The sequence below is a fragment of the Prinia subflava genome, chromosome 4, assembly GCF_021018805.1.
Source record: "Prinia subflava isolate CZ2003 ecotype Zambia chromosome 4, Cam_Psub_1.2, whole genome shotgun sequence".
Classification (NCBI taxonomy): domain Eukaryota; kingdom Metazoa; phylum Chordata; class Aves; order Passeriformes; family Cisticolidae; genus Prinia; species Prinia subflava.
Genome location: NC_086250.1, coordinates 9,157,047 through 9,164,537, shown reverse-complemented (window position 1 = coordinate 9,164,537; position 7,491 = coordinate 9,157,047).

The window sequence follows — 7,491 nt, the reverse complement described above, 5'->3', positions numbered from 1 at the left end:
GTGAGGGCAGAGCTGTCACTCCAGCAAGTGCCACCCTTGGCTCGGCACTGCAGCACCTCTGCTCCTCCACAGCCTTGTGGGACCAGGTCCCCGGGAGAAGGGACAAGTCCCCGTCACAGCTTGGAGGAGAAGCTGCCCTCATGAGAGACTCCCCACAGAGCTCTGCTGGCCCCGGCCACCCCCACTGGGACCAGGCTCCCCTTAAACACCTCCAGTTGACTCCATCTCCTCCCTGGGCAGCCCCATCCAGTGCCCAATCACCCTTCCAGTGAGGAAATTCCTCCTGATGTCCAACCTGAGCCTCCCCTGGCACAGACTGAGGCTGTTTCCTCTCATCCTGTCCCTGTTCTCTGGGAACAGAGCCTGACCCCTCCCAGCTGTCCCCTCCTGTCAGGAGCTGTGCAGAGCCACAAGGTCCCCCCCGAGCCTTCTTTTCTCCAGGTTGAGCCCCCACAGCTCCCTCAGCCCCTCCTGGTGCTCCAGCCCCTTCCCCAGCTCCGTTCCCTTCCCTGGACACGCTCCAGCCCCTCAGTGTCCATCTTGCAGTGCAGAGCCAGAACTGGACACAGGATCTGAGGTGTGGCCCCAGCAGTGCCCAGGGCTGTCCTGTGGCCCCTCCTCTGCCATGCAGCCCTCACAAGCTCCCTTGCACTGCCACGTTTTCCTGTTGCCTCAGTTGTTCTCTTCACCAGACACTCCCCGGCATCTCTTTGTATCACAGTTGTCTCTGATTCCTCCCTCACATTTCTTCATTCCACCCCCAGAAAAAAAGAGAAAGCTCTGCAGCAGACCTCATTGTGGCCTTTCAATAGAAAGAGTTTCCTCTCATCTTTCATGTAGGCTCCCCTTCAGGCAGAGCACAGGGTAAATCTTACCTGTCTTGTCAGAATTTGCCAGTGTTTTAAGAACCCTCTGGCATCTCAGGTGGGACATTTTGGACTTATCCCATGGCTTCAGTGGGTTTTATCCTGCCAGCCAGTCCTGGCAAAACTGCGAGGGATGTCTGCCTGCATTTGAGTGCAATGCAGTTTCCTTGAGTACCCAGGTGGTGGCAGATTTGGAGAATGTTAAAGTCCTTTCTATCTGTTTTGCAATGGAACCTAGTGCTCCTACACCGGTTAAAGACGAAATTGTTACTCTTTCATACCTCTGATGCTGTTTAAGTGGTTTCCATTTAAAATGGAAAATCTCTGCTTTTGAGTATAATTAGTCCCTAAGCTCAAGTTATCTGCTATCTGCTCTTCCTATTCAATTTCTGCTAAATCAAACTCCATTGACTAGACCTGCTGGGGGAGGGCTGTTTATGATTGTGTCTATGTATGTAAACTAATTAAGTGCTATTGATTTAAAGCATCTGTGTGCAGATTTAGTTCCTGTGTCTTCTATACCATGCAAAATATCCACAGTATTTATTAATATTTCCATATAATTTGGGGGGTATCAGCACATTAAGTAACACTGAGTTTTCTGAGGGAGGGCACAGAGGATCCCTGTGATAATTTGATTTCCGCTTTCACACATGCCAAGGAACTTCTTGGTTTTAGTTCTTTCTTCAAACCAAGCAGCTAATCTGTCACTGCTGTACAAATCTTCATGAATGACAAATACAGGGTGAATATTTTGAGACACTTAGGATTTGTGCAGTGTTCCCTGTTTTTTTGTTCCTGTGGGCATCCCAGCATCACCACTGGAGCTTATGTTGTGCTGATACTCACCATGGCTTTTGAAGCCTTTTCCTGAGTCTGTGCTTCCCATCATAGCTTCTCCATTCCTGTAACCGTAGTCTACCATCAAAAATAAAATTAAATCCTCTGCTTTTGAGAAGCTCACTTCATTATTCTTCCTTGAAAAACAAGAAAATCCTCAAAACCAGGGAGCCTGCCAAAGTGCAAAATGCATCTACAATCTACTACCCAAACCAAAATGCATGCAGTAAAAATAAATGTGATAAATCAAGCTTTAATCCTAGTCTTAGACCCCTTTGATGCTTTTCCAATTGTTTGTTCAGCACAATTTTTCAAGTGTTTCCAGGAAGCATTCATTCCAACAGCCATACCGTGTGTAACCAAGCTTTGTGCAATTCCTCATTTTCCTTAGGAATGTGATGGGCCCTCTTTTGTCCTGGAGATTTTGGAAAGCTGAAATCTGGGCCATATTCAATTACAAAAAGACAAAAAACATACAATAAATCACGCTAGAGTTTGTTCTCTATGAAAGTGCTTCCCATTTGAGGGAATTGCATTAATGCTGCTCTAGACTGAAAGCTGTTTGTGATAGGAAACACCGTTTCATTTTGTACAATATCTAAGTATAGCTGCCTCTGCCCAGTTCAAGGTTTCTAAGAAGCTGGTGTTGTATAAATAAAACACAGTTGTAGATCCCCACCTGCTGGGTTTTTCAAATATTGCTGCCAAAATTAGACTGAACTTCTGATTTAGAGAGGAAAAAGTTAACTTGACCATAACTCCTGCTTGTTAAGGAAAGAAAGAACTGCATATAATACTCAAGCTGATGAATTTGTTATCCTCTGGTGACCATGCCATTGAGATCCTGGGCACCTGCACATTCCAGATAGCTCTGCTGAGATGGAAAAGCAACCACTTTGTCCTGGGTTGGAAGGGACCTCAAAGATCATCTTGATCCTGGCATAGGATCTTCATCAGGGAAAACGAGTTGTGACACAGCCTTGTCTCTGTCCTCTGTTGAAGCTCTGTGTAAGTGAAGGGCAAATGCCCAGCTCTCTCCCTTGCTGTAGTTTCAAGTTTTATGATTTGGCTCAGTTTTTCAGAGAGATTAACAAGAGAAGGGGATGATGAATGAGAAAAAAGGCTGCCTAAAGAAACAACAACAGATCCACACTAAGTTGGAATCCCTACACAGCAAATTTGACAAAGTGCTGGTTCCACAACGACCTCTTGTTAAAACTGAATGAGGGTTTGGAAGACGAAACATCTCAAATTGCCACCAAAGATACCCCATATACAGCTACTGAATTGTCTGAACTGAAAAGGGAATATATTTGGGAACGTGCTGAATTTATCTGGAACTGAGTGCCACATTACCATCCACAGTGCCTTATCCTCCACTGAGGAGGCACAAGCTAAGACAAAAGAAGTGATCAAGCTGGAGAATTATTTCAGTCTATGCAACCACGAGCCTGGTTTGATGGGTTAGAACCTGCATCATGGGTTACTACCCTGCTAAAGCCTTCAGGGCTTACAGGATGGAGAAAATGGTTAGCATGAGTTGAAATTGCAACTGTCGCTGCATTTGTATTTTTAGATGTTGCATTAGCCTAGTTAAGTGCATGGTAACACACCTATTTAGCCTTGGCATTTTCTACTTTTCTATTGTTTATCTTTCTTTCCTCCCTCATGAAAAAAATAAAGGTGAATGATCACTTTGGATCCCAACATTTAATCTCATTTGTGTTTTAACCTCACTTTTGGATGTGTTGAGAACCTAACTCCTTTCAACAGCTGTGGATCAAGACAAAACTTGCCTTTTTTTCCTGAAGAGTACCAGAAAATCCCTAAAGTTAACTGGTGCAGAGTGGAGGTGTCTTCCCCATCACCACTAATGAAGAAGTACCCCAAAGCTTTCTCTTTTTTCAGCCCTAAAAACTTTAGGCTCAAGACCTTGTAACTTTTAGAATGTAATTAATTAATGTCTTATATGCAACCACATTACAAAAAACACAATGTAACTTAGCTGAAATAATTATCCTTGTCTTCCATGATTAAGAAATCAGGATCCAGTCAAGACTAACAAGGCTAAAAACCTTTAAAGACTGCTGGGAAACCAGCCACATCAATCTTCAAATTCACAGATCCACATTAAGACTTCCTAAATGTCATACAGGATTAGTATTTCACATTGTCTGTCTCTTTTTCCACAGTTATCTTGCCATAATAAATTGTGTGATTAAGGTGTAATATGAGGTTATATGTTAGTTCTTTTTTTATTATTCTACTTGACCTCCACACAGCTACCAGCTTCAGAAACTTCCATTCACAACAGAAACACTTCAATTACCTGCCTGAGTGTATAATTTCTTCAGATGCACTTTAATCAGCAAACTTCTTCAAAATTCACTCCTGCTGTCAGCTTAGTAACAACTTTGTGAGTTATTTTATTTTTCTCTGATGAAAAGAAAATGCTTCTAAAGATTGACAGGTTAAAAGCAAAATTAGTGCCAGTTTTAAAGATCTGGAATTCCAGCTGCTTCTCAAAAAGTGCCTTCAATTTCCTATATTTTCAGATCATTATTTCTTATACTTGAACCATTCCATTGTTATTATTATCATTCAAAGAGAAGAGAATGGAGCCAGGACACCTCCAGATTTGTGATCAGTAGAGAAAGGGAAAACCCAGACAAAAGCTGCTGGGACCAACAGCTCTGGCTTGCCTTGGACAGGGTAATATTTTAGGAAGGACAAAAACTCACCAAAGATTCATTTCTAACAGGAGTGGAACGTTTTAATAATGAACACCGTAAACCCAACTGAAATACAAACTTTAATCATTGATTTCATGAGGGGATTCTGCTTTATGCAGAATGACATTAAGCACCATAAAAAGTTACGAACAGCACACCTGAGTTTCCATGGAACAGCAGCAACTCTTACTGAAGCTCTGAAGCCTGGAGGCACAGGATTCTGAAATGCTCAACTGATGGAAATTACACCTCAAAGACACCAGCACAAGATCACACTGAAGGGATGTCTTCTAAGGCCTCTTAATTTGACTTAAATTAATATCCTGATGAGTTAAGACTAATCCAAAATCCCACACAGTAGAAATGAGTATGTGATTTTCACAGTTTGTAGTCACACAGCAGAAGTGACATACCTGGTCCCACAGTTTTAGCTTTGGGACAGAATGTGATATTCTGTCAACATGAAGACTTGTTAAGAGAACCAGTGTTTCCCATTCCTAAAATCTAAACCTCATTTTATTAATTGCTGGGAGTGCACCCTTTTAACAAGGTAACATAAAAAACACAACTACAAACCACAAAACCAACCATGCACAAACACAGCATCAGTTCAAGAGAAAGACTTTTTGGCAAAGGCACAAGCCCCAAAGTTTCTTTATCCCAGTTCAAAGGTAAAGGAGCTTTTTTTTTGCACTTCTGAAGCGTAAAGGTTCTGAGACTGCCCCAAGTCTGTCACTGATGGAACAAGGTAGACCAGGCCAACATGTGTTAAAACTCTGCACTTTCCAACCCTGACAGGCCCAATGTCTAAATTCTACAGGTAAAAAAACCAAACCAAAACAAAACATTTCCTCTGCTGTGCTGTTTTCACAAGATGTAACACCTGAGCCTCTCAGTGTTCATTACTTACCCCACTCCTACCCCTAATTAATACATAACAGCCAAAACCATGTAGTATTCCAAATAGGATATGACAAAAGTATCTAAACCCAGGCTCAACTGAATTCACCTTTGAACAAAAGAAGAAGTGTCCTATAAACCCATTTGGCTTTTCCTCATGACTCTTGGTAAGGTAGACTTAAAAGGTAGCATTTTGTTCAGGGATTTTTGGTTTGTGCTTTCAGGGTTTATTTTCTTTGGGGGGTGGGGGTTGAATTGTTTGTTTTAAACAAAAAGCAGAGAGGGTTTTTTTTCTATTTTCAGCAGTGCTGCTGGCCTGAGAATCAGCTAAGTCAAGGACACCTAATTTAAAAACTTCCTAAAGGAAGGAAGCTTTTGCAAGCAGACACTGGGAACAAGGATGCAGTTAAACTGAACATCTTTACATAAGCATCTTGCTTCCCTCTATATAAATCAGACTTAACAGGAGATACTTAAATCATCCCTGAGGACTTTATCATTAGTTTCAACTCATTATGAGAGGTACAATTGCCCAAGTACATGCCCAAAGACATATCAGGTAAAAAACACACTCAAGTTTGATGCATTATCTTGTATATGAATGCTGCACTTCACTGCACTCCAGTGATAATCTCTTGAGCTGCCTCGACAAAGGTCATTCCCAGCCAAAATCCCTGCAGCTACAGGGCAGGGATTTGATCATCTGCTGCTTGCTGATGCCTCTGTGTGCACAGTCAGCACCTTCACAGGTACAACAACTGCAACACCTCAGCCTGGAGTGACAGAAGGGTCCAGAACAGTCACACACGTTTACAGTGGACACAGTCACAGCACAGCGCTGAGCAAGCAGCAGAGGGCACAGGATCTGGAGAGAGTCCAGAGCCAGATGAAAGGGATGAGGCACTGCCACCTTTACACGAGAGGAGACTGCTGGGATTAAGAAGGGGGCAAGAAATGGATGCTGCAGCAGCTGCCTGCTGTCCTAGCAGGAGTCCTAAGCTATAAACATTGGAATTCAAGAGAGCATTGCCTGGGAGCAGTGTATTCAGTTGCTTCTGAATTTCCTGAAGCACCTGCAGCTGACTTCGCTGATTCAGGAGAAGCATATCCATATTTTCCCTCATTTTCTTCACTGGACAAAGAGAAGGGAATGTTAATGCCTGCTATGTAAAAACATGAGGCAGTTTAGAAGTCTTTTTATACTTACACTCTTCAGAAACAAGATTCCAGTGATCCATCTCACTTTCCTCTGCAGCACACCTTTGCTCTTCTTTCTGACGCAGAGATGTAAATTCAGGTTGGTTTGCATCTAAAAGGAAGACACTGCAAGTCAAGAATTGCAAGGTCTGTATTCCAAATATGGCAGCTCAGCAACAATCCTTCTTCTCACCCACATCTTAAAATTCAAACTTCATTCAAGTCACACCATGGTGCAAACTAAACCAAAAAATAGGCAGATAGATACAGGGTTTTTGGTTTGTTTGAGTTGTTTTGGTGGGGGGCACAGGGAAAGGAGGAAGCAAAACTGGAGCAAGGGATCTGTTAAGGAAAAGGGCAGTTGAGATTTAGTAAAAATAGGTTTGTACTTGCATGCTTTCTTTAGAAGCAGATACAGTGTTAGACTAATCAGATACTACTCAGTGTCCAACTGACAAGGCAAAAATGAGACTTTTCTTCAGGAATTATGAACTCGTCTAGTAAAAGCCATGAAGAAAAAACAAGCTTTAGGAGTGTAAGGTTCCATTCCTAGGGTTCCTAGGCCACCTCTCTGTACCTATGGGCTGAGAGGCCTCAAACCCTACATTAGGAATTCAGATTTGCGATTCTATCACGAACATGTAACTTCATCATTACTCCCATTGTTAAGGTGAAAGGATCTTTTTTTTTTTTCCCCACAGAAGAAACAAACAAACAAAAACAAGTAAAACAACTCCAAACAAACCAACCACAAAAACCAAAGAAAAACCTCACACACAAAACACCTGCTTCTCATGCCAACACCCACAACAATTTTGTGGGTGTCCAGGCAAGGCCTAAGATGAAAACCCAAAACATTTTTGACCAAGCATAAAGGGACTGCCCATGTAAGGGTACAATAACAGGGAAAAACACCCCACAATGCCAGTTTTTATCCCTGAGTTTCAGGTCATTAC